Here is an 18,210-nt window from a genome sequence, read left to right as displayed (position 1 = left end):
TTCCTTCTCTTGCTTTTCCTACTATCGATTTCCAGTCACCCATGACTATAAAATTTTCGTCTCCCTTCACTATCTGAATAATTTTTTTTTATCTCATCATACATTTCATCAATCTCTTCGTCATCCTCGGAGCTAGTTGGCATATAAACGTGTACCACTGTAGTAGGCGTGGGCTTCGTATCTATCTTGGCCACAATAATGCGTTCACTATGCTGTTTGTAGTAGCTTACCCGCATTCCTATTTTCCTATTCATTATTAAACCTACTCCCGCATTACCCCTATTTGATTTTGCATTTATAACCCTGTATTCACCTGACCAAATGTCTTGTTCCTCCTGCCACCGAACTTCACTAATTCACACTATATCTAACTTTAACCTATCCATTTCCCTTTTTAAATTTTCTAACCTACCTGCCCGATTAAGGGATCTGACATTCCACGCTCCGATCTGTAGAACGCCAGTTTTCTTTCTCCTGATAACAACGTCCTCCTGAGTAGTCCCCGCCCGGAGATCCGAATGGGGGACTATTTTGACTCTGGAATATTTTACCCAAGAGGACGCCATCATCATTTAACCATACAGTAAAGCTGCATGCCCTCGGGAAAAATTACGGCTGTAGTTTCCCCTAGATTTCAGCCGTTCGCAGTACCAGCACAGCAAGGCCGTTTTGGTTAGTGTTGCAAGGCCAAAGAAATCAATCATCCAGACTGTTTTCCCTGCAACTACTGAAAAGGCTGCTGCCCCTCTTCAGGAACCAGACGTTTGTCTGGCCTCTCAACAGATATCCCTCCGTTGTGGTTGCACCTACGGTAGGGCTATCTGTATCGCTGAGGCACGCAAGCCTCCCCACCTGCACGATTTCTGTGGGTGAACAAACCCATATTATTCTCACTTCTTGCTTCTGTGCAATCGAGGCTTTCTTTCTACGTGATGGGTTATTCCCTAAGCCATTATTCAGTGGAAGTATGCAAAATATAGCAAGATATGCAAGATTAGTACTTATACTAAGACAGAAAATTGCTGAACTCAATTGTTTGAGAATCTCAGTGAAATACTTCTTCTACTTCAAGATTTCATTAACATGTACACCCAAACATTTAGAGCATTCTACCCTGTTTACGGATTCCTCATCATGTGCTACATCATAGTGACTTCATTTGTTGTGCAGAACTAAATGTAGTGGTTTCTTTTATTTTGGGGAATCTATTTACAGAGAACCACTTAATAATTCATTTGAAAATATCATTAACCAACGTTTCTGTTACTTTCTCTCTATTGGGATTTATTGTAGTACTAGTATCATCCACAAAAATATCAGTTTTGCTTCTTGAATGTTAAGTGAAAGATCACTCACATATCGTATATAAAGAATATGAATGAACCCAAAATTGAACCCTGTGGAACTCCTGCGTGATTACTTCTTTTTCGCAGTCATTAAAATTTTCTACCTTTCTGACATTATCTGAATTATTCAGCACAACCTTTTGCTTTCTATTTGTTACGATAAGTGTGTCTGAATTATTCAGCAGATCCTTTTGCTTTCTGTTTGTTACAGTAAGTGTGATTCAGACGAGGTAAAGCCATCAATTCCATAAAACTTGAGTTTTCCCAAGATAGTAAGATGACCCACACAGTCAAAGGCCTTGGAAGGATCACAAAAAATACAATCTGGCGATATATTGTTATTTAAGGCTTGTGCTGTTTGATGAGTGATTGTGTAAATAGCATTTTCAGTTGAGCTGCCCTTATGGAATCCAAACTGTGATATGGTAAGTAAATTGTTTCCACTTAAGTGTGCGAGTACTCTTTAGTACATTAGCCTTTCGAATATTTTGGAAAGATATGTCAGTAAGGAAATTGGTTTGTAAAATCCTTGCAGCGGGCATAATTTAATAAGCACAACCAGTTAATTTAAGTATCGATAGAGAAGCATACACCGAAACTGCAGTACAGAGTTTTGCAGCTTTAGTGGTTTGTACAAAGTCCTGCTGGAATTTTTCAAGGTGTCCTCCATTGTTATACAGAAATTTAACATGTCACTTAAACACTGATTTACGTATCTTGTCACACAACTCCCCATTATTTCCAAAATGATTTCAAATTCTTGTTCAATCAAATCCATTAAATGCTACAGGTTTAATGCTTTTGTTATTCATTATCCCCCACACAAAAAAACCACACGGTGTGAGGCCCAGTGATCTCGAAGGCCAATCAATTTTAGCTCGTCTTCCCATCCAATCTTGAAACTGTCATCCGAAAATGCACAAACGTGTATTCGGTAGATCGGTGGAGCATTGTCTTGTTGCCAAATGAGACTGTTTCGACCAGCTTTAAGTACAGCATTATTGTCTAATTGAATAATTTCTCCTAATATTTCACGATACCTTCGCGCAGTCATGGTCCGATTGCAAAAATAAGGGCCTATGACTCCTTTGCTGCATATAACAACCTACACCTTAGTTCCAGGAACATGTAACTCTTCCACGATTACAAATCGAGGATTTACAGGAAAACCAATACACGCAACTGTGTTTGTTCCACTAAAATTAAAACTCGTTTCATGAGATGGCAGAATTCACACCTTCGATCAGGATTATCGTCCATTAGGGCGTGTACCAGTGTAAGACGCTAAGGCTCCGTATGTAATGCTTTCATCATTCCCCTTACACTTATGAGAAAAAAAAAGTATTTCCTAGGAATCTCTTCTTGCAGGTTTCTTGAGTGACAGAACGAATGCCTGTGCAACGAGCTACAGATCTTCTTCAGTAGTTATTAATTGTATCACGGCTGTGTGAGCGGGAACTACGGAATATCGTCTTGAATCTCACATTTTCGATCAAATTTCCACCGCAGCTGAAAAAAAAGAAAAAAAAACACGCGCTGTTCTGCAGATAATTTTATGTTCATTTATGTTCATAATGTGCACTTTTCCCGCTTACAGTGAATGCACAAACGACGCTATGACTCAGATGGTTACAGACAAACCGGGTCTGACTTCTGTCTCTGACTGTAGGGTATATTTCTGAATTACTTAGCTAAACTGAACCAAGGATAGAAATGTGCAACAATTTAAATGGTTCAAATGGCTCTGAGCACTATGGGACTTAACATCTGAGGTCATCAGTCTCCTAGAACTTAGAACTACTTAATCCTAACTAACCTAAGAACATCACCCACATCCATGCCCGAGGCAGGATTCGAACCTGCTTCCGTAGCGGTCGCACGGTTCCAGACTGAAGCGCCTAGAACCGCACGGCCACACCGGCCGGCTGTGCAACAGTTAACTGATGTATGCCACATCCGATACACGTGAGAGGGACTTGGAGACAATGGAAGGATTTAGAATGATTATATAGCGCTAAGCAATAATTTTCGAAATCCGACTTTATACTGAAAGGCATTTCCAGGCACGTATGTGGACTCTGATCGTAAGTTATTGGTTATGAACTGTAGATTAAGACTGAACCAACTGAAAAAAGGAAATTAAGGTTATGGGATCTGCATACGCGTAAACTGAAGGAGCTAGAGGTTGTCGGGAGCCTCATAGAAGCGTTAATCAGCGTTTGCTTAAACAGGGGAAGGTTATACAATAGAGATTGAGTGGGTAGCTCTGAGAGACGAAAATGTGAATCCAGTACAGAATCACATAGGTAAAAAGACAGACCTACTAGAAACCTCACGAAATACAGGAGATACTGAAATGTAACAATGTATCCAGTGAAGCAGCCGAGAGGGAAAATAGACTTCTAAAAAGAAAACTGACGTAGAATGTACAGTAACTAAACAGGAATGGCTAGAACACAAATGGGTTGCTAAAGTACGACTAGAGGAAAGACAGACAGAGCAGTTAAAAATAGAATGTGTTGTGTCAATATTAAGAGCTCAGACAACAACACAGTGTAAAGCAAATAAGGGAAAACCGAAAGGTGGAAGGGAAATATGTAAGGGCTAAACAAGAGCAACGAAGATCAAGACAGTATTAAAGATAAGAGTAAAAAAATGATGAGATGAGCAATATCATACTGCGAGAAGAATTAGAGAAAAAAGCCCCTGGAGTAGAGGACATTCTATCAGAATTACTGAGGTCCTTCGGGGAGCCACGTGTGATAAAATTATTCCTCCTGGCATACAATAAATATGAAACTGGCAGACCTCATACTTCAAAAAAGAATATAATAATATCAGTTCCAAAGAGTTAAGGTGACGACAGAAGTGAGTGCTAACGGGTCATTTGTTCAGCAGTTCATGGTTGCCAAATACCCATACGAAGCATATACAACAGAATGGGAAAAAAAATGCGATCTGACACTTTTTAAGACAGCTTATTTTGCCTTTACCAATTTCAGGATGGTTTACTCAACATTAGAAGGCGGTTACATTTGTACATTTATAAGGACATCAGTTTTGTATAAATTCTTGCATAAACGGAATGTAGCCGAATTGCCGGCCAGAGTGGCCGTGCGGTTCTAGGCGCTGTAGTCTGGAACCGAGCGACCACTACGGTCACAGGTTCGAATCCTGCTCGGGCATGAATGTGTGTGATGTCCTTAGGTTAGTTAGGTTTAATTAGTTCTAAGTTCTAGGCGACTGATGACCTCAGAAGTTAAGGAGACTAGATTAAGGAATGAAACACAAAACGTAGTAGAAAGGTTTTACTAATTGAGCAGCAATATAACTGATGATGGCCGTAGTAGATAGAATTTGAAGTGCAGATTTATTATAGCAAGGAAGCGTATTTGGAAAAAGGAATTACTTAACATCTTACATCAATTTAAGTGTTAGGAATTTTTTTCTAATGGTGTTTGTGTGAAGTGTAACCTTGTGCGGAAGTGAAAAGTGGATGGAAAAGAGTTGGAATAAGAAGAGAACAGACGCTTTCAAAATGTGGTGCTACAAAAGACTGCTGAAGATTAGACTGGTGGACTGACAAGAAAGGAAGGAAGAGTGGAGTTCAGTATCATGTCAAGCAACAAATGAGGTGGTACTGAATCGAATTGGGGAAGTAAAAGATTTCAGCACGTGTGAACGGATCGTTTGAGAGGATACATCCTTCGACATCAAGGAATAGTTTCGTAATGGAGACATGCGTGAGGGGAAAAAATTTAGAGGATGACCACGGGAGCTACAAATGGACAGAGGTAGCATTAGTGAAGCAGAGATGAAGAGGAATGTTCAGGATGGACTAGCTTGGAGAACTGATCAAACCAGTCCTCGGAAAGAAGAGAGCAGGGCCATAAACACAAACATAAAGACAACAATTTCAAATAAATCGAACGCTAAAATTAGCGTTTGCTTTGGCAATACTTAAAAAAAAAAAACAGATAGATCAAAACAAATAAACACAGTCATAAATAAAAACAAAGACAGATGTATGAATGTGAACCATCGTTTCAACGTGGGCATAGTGTGGAAAATACATAGGGCTGAAACAGAAAACAGCCAAGAAAGCTAGGGTCAAAAGAGATGTCTTTTGTCCAATTTACACTTAAAAAAACTTATTCCTATGTATTGAAGAAACAGAGAAGTGAGAGCTGTAACTAAATGAACAGAACGCCTTCCGGTGGTCTGTCAAACGAACCCATCATTGGATATTGGAAAGAATGAAACTACAAACAAAGCATAATTTTCAGACGGGTGACGACATCTAATTTAAAAAAAATAAAATCAAATAAATTACTGCAAGAGAATAATTAGATGCTTAAGATGACGAAATAACGTATTTGACCAATGGTAGAGAAGCTACTATTACTAGAGAAGGTAGGAAGAGGTTGCCGACGGCCTTGTCGCATTGGTAACACCGGTTCCCGTCAGATCACCGAAGTTAAGCGCTGTCGGGCTGGACTAGCACTTGGATGGGTGACCATCCGGTCTGTCGAGTGCTGTTGGCGATCGGGGTACACTCAGCCCTTGTGAGGCACACTGAGTAGCTACTTGATCGAGAAGTAGCGGCTCCGGTCTCGTAAACTGACAAACGAGCGGAGTGTTGACCACATGCTCTTCCGTATCCGCATCCAGTGACACCTCTGGGCTGAGGATGACACGGCGGCCGGTCGGTTTCGTTGGGCCTATTGAGGCCTGTTCGGAAGGAATTTAGTTTTTTTTGCTAGTGTGTGTGTGCGTGTGTGTATTCGTGTATGACTTCTAACACCCTTCGGCGGACACACGAACGAACTACTGCAGTAGCTGGATTCGTTGTCGGAGCATATCGCTGTGACAGTCGTGCGCCGGACGCGGCGCATCAGCGGTGATTCAGAGTTGTGTGACGTCACCTTGTGGTTCTGGCGATATCTGCGCGCAACTATCTGCGGATGGGGCGCGGATGCACGCAGTAGGCAGCAGGTGCGCGTGCCCTGCCAGTGGCTTATCGGGGCTGCGTGGTTGCGTGTCCGGCAGCGAAACTGGAAAATTTCCGCTCTGTTGCATGTGACGGCTAATTAATGCGAACGGTTCACTCGCGCGGCGTGTGAGGTAAACAAGACAGTCAGCTGTTGTAGGGGGCTGCAACTGCCACTACATCTGCTAACCTCAAGCAACCACGTGATCTGTAGCGGTGGGTTCGTCGTGCACCAGTATTATTTCTGAAAGAACAACACATTCGCCTTTGCCTGTAGAAATGATTTGCTTCGCAAGTATAGTTTCGGCCTACGGACCATTTTCAACAGGTACTGCAAAAAAATTTGCTTCAGCACATTGCAGACTTGCAAAATCCTCCGACATACATACATTTCTAAAATGTGCCGAAGCAAAATATTTTGCTGTGCCATATGGCCCAAAGACCGAAACTGCAATTGTGAAATAAAAGATCTCTACAGTCAACAGTACTATGATGTTCTTTAAAAAATTCTGCATGACTGCGAAACCCAACATGAGAAATTAATCAGTACTATTTCGTCCCTTTCCAGTTGAAGGGGTAATAGGAAGATAGTGGTAACCCTCAATTTAGTAAGGATTAATCTTGTCAAAGAAGTTCAAATGTGTGTGAAATCTTATGGGACTTAACTGCTAAGGTCATTACATTAGTCCCTAAGCTTACACACTACTTAACCTAAATTATCCTAAGGACAAACACACACACCCATGGCCGAGGGACGACTCGAACCTCTGCCGGGACCAGCCGCACAGTCCATGACTGCAGCGCTAATCCCGCGCGGCTAATCTTGTCATAGTACCTATTATGTGTGGGAATTCCCCAGATACTGGGCACATGTATTTGCATATGTGCTGCTAAAAAGCGGTGTACTGCATAAACTGCTTGTTTTACTAATATCCTTACCTTTGAACTTCATCAAAAACAAAATGCGCGGATACAGGTTTCGCTTCGACGGGAGTCCTTTTTTTACCGTCATTCCTCCATCCACCACCTGAAAGGTAACTTATCAAAACACCCCCACTTCTAGCCTGTCACAGATGCAAGCGATTTCAGTAGTAATACTAAAAATGTATAAAATGTGCTAATACAGTAATAATTTGTTTACACCAGTGCCTTGTCCATCGCTTTGGTATGGTTCCCAAAAAATTGCAGTTACAAGGAAATACATCGTTTGAAATTGGTCCGACCGAAAACTTGAGATGTGTGTGTGTCATGTGCCATTCTCCACTGTAAAAAGAAGGCTATGAGGTGGCGTCTGATTGGATCACGTTTAAGCAGAGGGGGAGATGGGGGGAGAATGCTTCTTATACAGGGTGGCCAGTAAGAGCCTGCAGAGATTGTGAGGATGTTGTGCTGATAAATAACTGTTAACAAAAAGAAATCGATGGGTTTAGCCGTTTCCGATTTAACTAAATTGACGTTAGCCGACCAGGTCGTTGAGCGGGCATATTCACTCGCTTGCACGCGCTTAAAGGCGATAATACAAGGACAGTGCGGGTCCCTCAGTGTTGTTCAAATGGCACAGACATCTGGGGTTCGTGAGTTTAGTTCAAATGCTCATTACCCGTTAACATCTACCTTTTTTTTGAAAGACATCAAAAGCCGCATTTGTTCGGGTTGAGGAAACCAAACTAAGTACGTTTGACCACACTGTCTCTGGCAGACTGCTTGAATTTGCGCGCCCAACGACCTGATTGATTAACTTCAGTGCTAAATAAATATGGAACGGTGTCGCGTATCGAATTATTTCCATCACGACCTTCCCTGCAACACCCTTACAAGGTTTTCGCACTATTTCTGACCACCCTGTGTATATACAAATACACTTAAGCACCAAACAAACTAGTGCAGGCATGAGTATTCAGATACAGAGATACGTAAACAGGTAGAACACCGCGCTGCTGTCGGCAACTCCTATATAAGACAAGAATTGTCTGGCGTACTTGTTAGATCTATTACTGCTGCTACAATGGCAAGTTATCATGATTTAAGCGAGTGCGAATGTGGTGTTATAATTGGCGCACGAGCGATGGGACACAGCAGGTAGCAATGAAGTGGGGATTTTCCAGTACGACCTTTTCGCGAGAATACTGTGAATATCAGGAATCCGCCAAAACATCAAATCTCCGACATTCCTGAGGCCAGAAAAAGATCCTACAACAACGTGAACAACGGCGACTAAAGAGAACGTGACAGAAGATCAACCCTACCGCAAATTGCAGCAGATTTCAATGCTGGGCCATCAACAAGTGTCAGTGTGTGAGCCATTCAACGAAACATCGTCGATATGGGCTTTCGGATCTGAAGGTCCACTTGTGTATCCTTGATGGCTGCACAACACAAAGCTTTACGCCTCGCTTGGGCCCGTCAACACCGATATTGGTCTGTTTATTGCTCGAAACATGCTGCCTGGTCGGACGAGTCTCGTTTCAAGTTCTATCGAGCGGATGGACGTGTGCGGGTATGGAGACCACCTCATGAATCCATGGAGCCTACTTGTCAGCAGGGGACTGGTCAAGCTGCTGGAGGCTCTGTTATGGCGTAGGACGTTTGCAGTTGGATTTATATGTGACCCCTGATACGTATGGATACGACTCTGAAGGACGACAAATACGTAAGCATACAGTTTGATCATCTGCATCCATTCATGTCCGTTGTGTATTCCCACGGACTTGGGCAATTCCAGCAGGAACACTCATCTGAGTTTAAACACTTACACCAGTCTCCCCGGACATGAATATCATTGGGCATATCTAAGATGCATTGCAACGTACTGTTCAGAAGACATCTCCACCCTGTCGTACTCTTACGGCTTTGTGGACACTCCTGCAGGATTTATGATGCCAGTTTCTTCCAGCACTACTTCAGACGTTATTCGAGTCCATTCCATGTCGTGTTGCGGCACTTCTGCGTGCTCGCGGTTGCCCTACACGCTATTAGGCAGCGGTACCAGTTTCTTTGGCTATTCAGTGTATATGCCTTCTAGTATGACAGGTGGCACTTAAATATTTCTGTTTGCTAATGGTACAAGGGGCTGCAAAATACTAACACGAATTCTTTACAGACGAATGGAAAAACTGGTAGAAGCCCACCTTCGGGAAGGTCAGTTTGGATTTCGTAGAAATGTTGGAACACGTGAGGAAATACTGACCCTACGACTTACCTTAGAAGATAGATTAAGGAAAGGCAAGCCTACATTTCTAGCATATGTAGACTTAGAAAAAGCTTTCGACAATGTTGACTCGAATGCTCTCTTTCAAATTCTGAATGTGGCAGGGGTAAAATACAGGGAGCGAAAGGCCATTTGGCCATTTACAATTTGTACAGAAACCAGATGGTAGTTATAAGAGTTGAGGGGCATGAAAGGGAAGCACTGGTTGGGAAAGGAGTGAGACAGGGTTGTAGCCTTTCCCCGATGTTATTCAATCTGTATATTGAGCAAGCAGTAAAGGAAACAAAAGAAAAATTCGCAGTAGGAATTAAAATCCATGGAGAAGAAATAAAAACTTTGGGGTTCGCCGATGACATTGCAATTCTGTCAGAAACAGCAAAGAACCTGGAAGAGCAGTTGAACGGAACGGACAGTGTCTTGAAAGGAGGATATAAGATGAACATCAACAAAAGCAAAACGAGGATAATGGAATGTAGACGAGTTAACTCAGGTGATGTTGAGGGGATTAGATTAGGAAATGAGACACTTAAAGTAGTAAATGAGTTTTGCTATTCGGGGAGCAAAATAACTAATGATGGTGAAGTAGAGAGGATATAAAATGTAGACTGGCAATGGCAAGGAAAGCGTTTCTGAAGAAGAGAAATTTATTAAGATCGAGTATAAATTTAAGTGTCAGGAAGTCGTTTCTGAAAGTATTTGTATGGAGTGTAGCCACGTATGGAAGTGAAACATGGACGATAAATAGATTGGACAAGAAGAGACTAAAAGCTTTCGAAATGTGGTGCTACAGAAGAATGCTGAAGATTAGATGGGTAGATCACATAACTAATGAGGAGGTATTGAAAAGAATTGGGGAGAAGAGACATTTGTGGCACAACTGTACTAGAAGAAGGGATCGGTTGGTAGGACATGTTCTGATGCGTCAAGGGATCACCAATTTAGCATTCAAGGGCAGCGTGGAGGCTAAATATTGTAGAGTGAGACCAAGAGATGAATACACTAAGCAGATTCAGAAGGATGTAGGTTGCAGTAGGTACTGGAAGATGAAGAAGCTTGCACAGGATAGAGTATCATGGAGAGCTGCATCAAACCAGTTTCTGGACTGAAGACCACAACAACAACAACGATATAAAATCGAAGTGCAAACTCCTCATTACTAGTATTTCAGTTAGCACTACGATTGTAACACAGGTCTGCAGACTATGGCTATTCGAGTGGGGTAAATCCCATTTCTCTCATTCCCTTTCCACCCACCTTCCGAAATACTGAGATTTTCTATTTGTTTAGTCTTACTCAACTTCCTGTGACTTTCCGGTTTTACCTGTGGACTCATGAAACGTTTCGGATTTGTCGTTGACAGGAGCGCTCAGCCTGTGAATTGGTGCCTTTACCTGTCTGGAGTGTTTTTTGTGGCAGTTAGGCCATAAAATGAGTTACACCCAATGTGCCCACCGTCTTAAAACGTCAACATTAAAGTCACTCACATTAATATCGGACAGAGAACATATTGGATATAACTATTATATGACATAGAACTTTTCAGAATGAGTTAACATTCTAATTGTGTAACATACAGCTGAATCGACAGCCGAAAAAAAATTACCGACACCGCTGTGTTTTGTGTAATACAGTTCCCAGTATTTCTAAAAGCTGTTCAAAACGGTCGACATTAAATATACACTCCTGGAAATGGAAAAAAGAACACATTGACACCGGTGTGTCAGACCCACCATACTTGCTCCGGACACTGCGAGAGGGCTGTACGAGCAATGATCACACGCACGGCACAGCGGACACACCAGGAACCGCGGTGTTGGCCGTCGAATGGCGCTAGCTGCGCAGCATTTGTGCACCGCCGCCGTCAGTGTCAGCCAGTTTGCCGTGGCATACGGAGCTCCATCGCAGTCTTTAACACTGGTAGCATGCCGCGACAGCGTATAGTGGGCATGCGGGAGGCCGGGTGGACGTACCGCCGAATTGCTCAACACGTGGGGCGTGAGGTCTCCACAGTACATCGATGTTGTCGCCAGTGGTCGGCGGAAGGTGCACGTGGCCGTCGACCTGGGACCGGACCGCAGCGACGCACGGATGCACGCCATGACCGTAGGATCCTACGCAGTGCCGTAGGGGACCGCACCGCCACTTCCCAGCAAATTAGGGACACTGTTGCTCCTGGGGTATCGGCGAGGACCATTCGCAACCGTCTCCATGAAGCTGGGCTACGGTCCCGCACACCGTTAGGCCGTCTTCCGCTCACGCCCCAACATCGTGCAGCCCGCCTCCAGTGGTGTCGCGACAGGCGTGAATGGAGGGACGAATGGAGACGTGTCGTCTTCAGCGATGAGAGTCGCTTCTGCCTTGGTGCCAATGATGGTCGTATGCGTGTTTGGCGTCGTGCAGGTGAGCGCCACAATCAGGACTGCATACGACCGAGGCACACAGGGCCAACACCCGGCATCATGGTGTGGGGAGCGATCTCCTACACTGGCCGTACTCCACTGGTGATCGCCGATTGGACACTGAATAGTGCACGGTACATCCAAACCGTCATCGAACCCATCGTTCTACCATTCCTAGACAGGCAAGGGAACTTGCTGTTCCAACAGGACAATGCACGTCCGCATGTATCCCGTGCCACCCAACGTGCTCTAGAAGGTGTAAGTCAACTACCCTGGCCAGCAAGATCTCCGGATCAGTCCCCCATTGAGCATGTTTGGGACTGGATGAAGCGTCGTCTCACGCGGTCTGCACGTCCAGCACGAACGCTGGTCCAACTGAGGCGCCAGGTGGAAATGGCATGGCAAGCCGTTCCACAGGACTACATCCAGCATCTCTACGATCGTCTCCATGGGAGAATAGCAGCCTGCATTGCTGCGAAAGGTGGATGTACACTGTACTAGTGCCGACATTGTGCATGCTCTGTTGCCTGTGTCTACGTGCCTGTGGTTCTGTCAGTGTGATCATGTGATGTATCTGACCCCAGGAATGTGTCAATAAAGTTTCCCCTTCCTGGGACAATGAATTCACGGTGTTCTTATTTCAATTTCCAGGAGTGTATGTTGCTTGGTTTGTTTTCTTAAATCATTTTCCGTCACGTGAGAGGGAACGACTTGTGGCTATCGAACGTTGGTTTCTTTTTTCATCGGGACGTAATTATTACTTCTGCCGAAACCAAACAAGTGGCCAAATTCCCATTTGTCAAGACGGAAAAAATAGGGACGTAGGATAGAGAAGTATACATTCCGTCTGAAAGTTGGTGGTACTTTCACCTTTTTTTCTGTTTCCGTTATCCTTAATGCGAAATAATTCGAACTGCGAAGTTGATGAGATACAGTCTGTTCAACGTAAGCTCGACACAGATTTAAACATGACACAAGGTACTTTCACTTTACGTTTTACGAGACGGAGGCCAGTTTTTCGCGTACCTCTAAGGTTTAAACAACCAGGCCTCATCGTGTACAGTGATGAGCGATTATAATAGCAACACCTAAAACAAAATTTCCTTCCAATTCGTTACAAAAATGTGAATGACATGCACGTAATGATTCTGTGAAGGTCCGCTCTGTCATTTGTAAAACGGAATTAATAAACGTGAAACTTTTCAATATGTGATCAGTCGAAAGAAAACATATTCGAACTGAGAAAACCTGTCGCAAATACAGTATAATTCACATGCGTGAGCTATATGTGCCGGACTAAGTGTATCAATGATAACCCAATACAGACCCAAGTATTATGCTCAGTAAAGGCAATACTAACCACATATCGTCGGGTAATATCTCAACCTTAACGTATCTCAATCCGACCGAGTTTTGTCCATTAGTTTTGGTAGGTCTGGTGTCCCATGGTACCGCTGTAATCACGACAACGTGGTTCGCAACATTGTTTTTTTTTGTTATGTCATTGTAACTTATAATAAAATGTTCTGAATACTACGAAAGTACGTGTCTTCTATCTGTTTCAGTCTTGTTTAATCAATTCCTTATTCACTCGTAAAGAACAATCGATGTATTTTTTTATATATCTTCATAATATCGAAACCACCAGGCAGTTACAGAGAAGTATTTTCATTTCTACGCCCACAGCGTGGCCACCGATGTGTGTAAGATACGGAAGGTAGATAAATTAACGTTCATAGTGCGTCTGCGCCTCGCAACTGTATACCCACAGTAGTAGAACATTGTGGTTACACAGCAGTAAATGCTTCGACAATTTTCACCAATAGACAGTTTTTCTATGCTCCGTTGATTATCAGTATTTTCGCTATTACTACTACAAACCGCTTTTTTTTGCAGCTTAAGTTATGGCCTCCGCAAGTTGTAACTGCTTCACTGGCAAGACGCCTTAGCCTTTTACGACGGTACTAGCTGGAGATGTAAACGTCCCGTCTGCCAGACGGTCATTTGAGACGGAGCGTTAGCACTTATTAGCAACAATCTGTACATTTAACAGTGTCTTCCTGAAAAAGCAAACGAGACTTCAGACAGTGATCTCTGAAATTGAATCAGCCGAAGTAATGGAAGAAGCGGCGTACAAGCAGACACAACACAGACTATTCCAGCGTTACTCGACATACACCTGCATAATGACACAGTAGAAATATCACTGCGTACTAAACAAATATGATTTTCTCTTGTCGTAATTGCCTGATACGGGGTACTCCAAATTGAAACATGATATATTAACGGACATCTGAACAAGATAGCATACAATCTGTGACCGATAACGGTTACAGTAAACTTTTTTATTACTTTTAAGAAACTGTCACCGTGGAGAAACATGAGTAATAGAATCGTTTTTTTGAGGACCCTCAGTTTACAGGGAAGTATTTTCAGAGTTCATAATCATATTACAAGAATTACGTCTGGCGTTAATTGTAAAACATCCTGCAGCTATCTCTCCAAAAAACTTATTATTTAAACAACTATTTCGCTGCACGTGTGTTCATTGATTTCCTTCGTCATTGCCAATGTTTCTCTTTGCTCAGAAAAGTGTTATCGAAAACAACTTTCACAAAGACTGCACAGGGTTAAAATTGTCACAAAGAGGAGTTAGATTAATGAACAGACATATGCAAAAATCTGCCATTGGATATCAAATGTCATGTACGCAATGTGATGAGGTGTAAGAATGAACTGAAAAACTTTCTGTTGAGCAACTCCTTCTACTCCACATAACTACGTAGACTTCTGCGGGGTGTTTCAAGATTATTAAAATCGTCCTTGGTGTTGTACTTCGCCTTTATATAAAATACTTAAATCATAAACTTTAAAATCGACGTTTCGTCCGTTTTAAACGGCCTTCCTCACGCACGGTCGAAACATCCGTTTGAAATTCCTAATTCAGTATTTTATTCAATAGCGCGAACAACAAGTAGAAGAATTCTTATCATCCTTCTCCTCTATTAAAGACTATCCTCTCAGAATAACACTGGGAGGAATATTTTGATATATTGTCTACGTTACTTTTAAGTATCACTCCTAATGCATTATTTACCTATTTCTTATAATTAAAGCTAACCAAGTACGTTGAAAAATACCAAAACCGCCACAACAGAATTATCTTCTTATTTAACACATTGTGGGTTATTCCTAACACCTGTTTCGTTTGATCGTTTGATCGTTGTATTTCTCTGCTTCCACTTGCTTCAAAATGTAGAACCAGTTTCAGAAACCTTGTAGTGTCCATCATATGTACCAGTATATATTGTTCTACTTTTACTTCCTTCCACTGTCATTTCCTGACGAACAGTTCAGTTTTTTAAATGATCTGTTCTGGAGCAGTCCCTTACTCTTCACTACAGTATAATTTTTCCCTCTGTATTCTACTCAACGCACGTTTTTTGCGGGAAACCAGAACTGACCATCACACAGGGGTACTGAGAGGGATGTAAAACTATTATTCTTGTGTCTTGTCTGATCTTGTTCCTTACCTTGCTGTGTATACCGGATTATTTCCGAATTTTGGTGCTTTCGTGTCAATATCTTAACCTTTAAAATGCCTGTCCTGACATTCGAGCTGGTACTAGAATGACACCTCTTACAGTGTACTGTTACCTATGACGAATACAGATTTAAAAGGTACGTAGTTTAAGTAGCAACCAGCCAATCGTATGGTTCTGATTTTTACGAACACATCCTCAGATGGCTTCCTACAGCATTTCTTTCTTTCCTGCTAGGATCTCGTTATGTGTTCGTAATCGGTGTGGTGCACCAAGATAAACTAAAAGACCTTTCATTCACAATACCATAAAGTTACGAGAGATTTTTTTTCTGTCTGACTTTCTAGGTACATAGGTAAAATGATTTTGAAGTTAATGACACAAGAAATGGGGCAAAGAAGTATGTGGTGCGTGTTCCTGTGTGACGAATTCGTCCTGTGTTTGTGTTTCGTACTTAATGTTAACACATTTTCGCACATGCGCTGTGCAAGGGCTGTTTAATTCCCTTTAAACTGAATTAACGTAAACTCTTTCATATTTTATGGCGGCACCCACACTGAACGCTCGAAAAACCTGGCGGACCTCCACATGAGTAACAAAAATGGTAGTTTAAAAAATCTTTATGCAGAAAAGATGTTAAGTTATAGATGCTGGATCGGTACAAAAAAATATATTTGGTAGAGCGATGAAATTAGTTTAAAATCGAACAGAGAAGTAAAATTATGTATACTAAATTCTAATATGACATTCTGCTGATTTTGTTAGGCTGCACAAGCAAATATTATATATAAATAATGAAAGATTTATAAGTGTGAACTACCTAAACACATGTAATGTGAGTTACAGTCTGAACTTGTAAGGTATTTGGATACTGAATAGTAACAGCACGCGACATGGACATCAGATGACCAACATTGTTTAAAGTACAAGACCACAAAACAATTTTTTTCCTTCGTTTGTTGTTAAAGCGATGATACTGAGCATCAGAATAAGATCTAAAGCTACAGCCTATAATGAACATCGGGTTATGATATTTTATATATACTGATTGGCCAGTTATAAAGTAAGAGATATCTGTATCCATAACCTATCGACCACATTTAACTAATACTACAGCCAAAGATCACTACAAAAATGATATTCTCCAAATGCTGTGTAGTACCACATGGCGCCAATAGCTGAAACGTTCTGCTGATGTATACTAAGATTAGCATGTAGCACAGAAGAATGTTTTATTCCCATGTGGCGAAATAGCTACTATACCAGCAAGCTCAACACCCACCTGCGTACAACAGACACTGTTTAAAATCTACAACTGTTTAGTGGCTCCCAATTGTAAATCATGACTCTCCACCTCAATTTATAAAGCAGGAAGCTTTCCTACCTAAGTGTGAGAAGGCATTAGACAACCCTAAGCTTCCCATTCATCAAGCGGAAGACAAATTCAGATTATCTAGGGAAAAACAGAGGTGACTGTTGCGTGCTTTCTGGTCTTCAGAAAAGCTTTAGACAGTCTCCTTTGCCATTCTACTTACAAAAACCACGAGAAAAAATTTTTCCTCAAGCACTGTACAGTGGTTCAAATGGCTCTGAGCACTATGGGACTCAACTGCTGTGGTCATCAGTCCCCTAGAACTTAGAACTACTTAAACCTAACTAACCTAAGGACATCACACACACCCATGCCCGAGGCAGGATTCGAACCTGCGACCGTAGCAGCAGCGCGGCTCCGGACTGGAGCGCGTAGAACCGCACGGCCACCGCGGCCGGCTCTGTACAGTGGTTTCGGTCATACCTTACATCCCACCAACTTTGTGTAGTAATCGTCTAACCTTTTCCCCCATTCTCTATCGAGTCATGTATCGAAACAGTCTGCTCATTCTTAGTAGTTCTGCCAATTCTCTTTCAGTCTCATCATCATTCATTATTTCTTCTGTTGGTTGTACATTGGGAGTCAAATGAAAATGAGACAGGAGAAAAGTAAGTAAACTGTTTATTATTTCAAAAGTAATCGCTCTAACTGTTACGTTAAGTGATGTAACGATGAAATGAAGACTAAAATTTTATGGACACAAATGTAGTATGGACTGTAACAGACTAATCAAGCAGATTTTCACCTTACTACACAGCTACCCTGCCGACATGATTCACCGAAATTGACGAAGATTTGAAAAACACTGCAATTAGAATAGACATAATAGAGAATATTTTTTAGAGAAGCAACACAAAAGCAGGGTTTCAGAAAAGAAGAGGCCTGTAAAAAGAAGAAAGTGGACCGAGGAAGAAAAAGAATGACACTCTCGAAGAATGATGGAAATCTGTGAGCAAACCCAAAGAAGCGAAACCAAAGTTGATTTATCGTACCCTAAAAAAGGATTGTCCGAATAAATAATAAATAATAGTAAAGTAGTAATAATAGTAACAGTACCAAATATTAGGACAACATTAATGTTAATCAGTTTAACACGTTCGAAACTGTGTTTTAAACACGGGGCAGTCAAACGAAAACAAGTGAGATGAAAAAACAAGTACGTAAACTCGTTATTACCGTACTTCAAATATAATCACCATAACTGTTAATACATTTATCCCATTCTGAGATACGAGTGTCCATTCTTTAAGGTAAAATTGTTTGCGGTCGCCTGCAGAACAATGAGAGCAACCAAGCTTGCACCTCTTAAAATGGCTCTGAGCTCTATGCGACTTAACTTCTGAGGTCATCAGT

General features: G+C 41.9%; 1 pseudogene; it reads left to right on the top strand.

Annotated features, from left to right (window-relative positions):
• The first annotated feature begins 5,772 nt into the window (after positions 1 to 5,772).
• On the top strand, positions 5,773 to 5,890 carry LOC124617058 (annotated as a pseudogene).
• Positions 5,891 to 18,210: the final 12,320 nt, after the last annotated feature.

The sequence above is a fragment of the Schistocerca americana genome, chromosome 5 (assembly GCF_021461395.2).
Source record: "Schistocerca americana isolate TAMUIC-IGC-003095 chromosome 5, iqSchAmer2.1, whole genome shotgun sequence".
Classification (NCBI taxonomy): Eukaryota; Metazoa; Arthropoda; class Insecta; order Orthoptera; family Acrididae; genus Schistocerca; species Schistocerca americana.
Note: the sequence above shows the minus strand (reverse complement) of the source record. Positions and strands in the feature narration are given on the sequence as shown.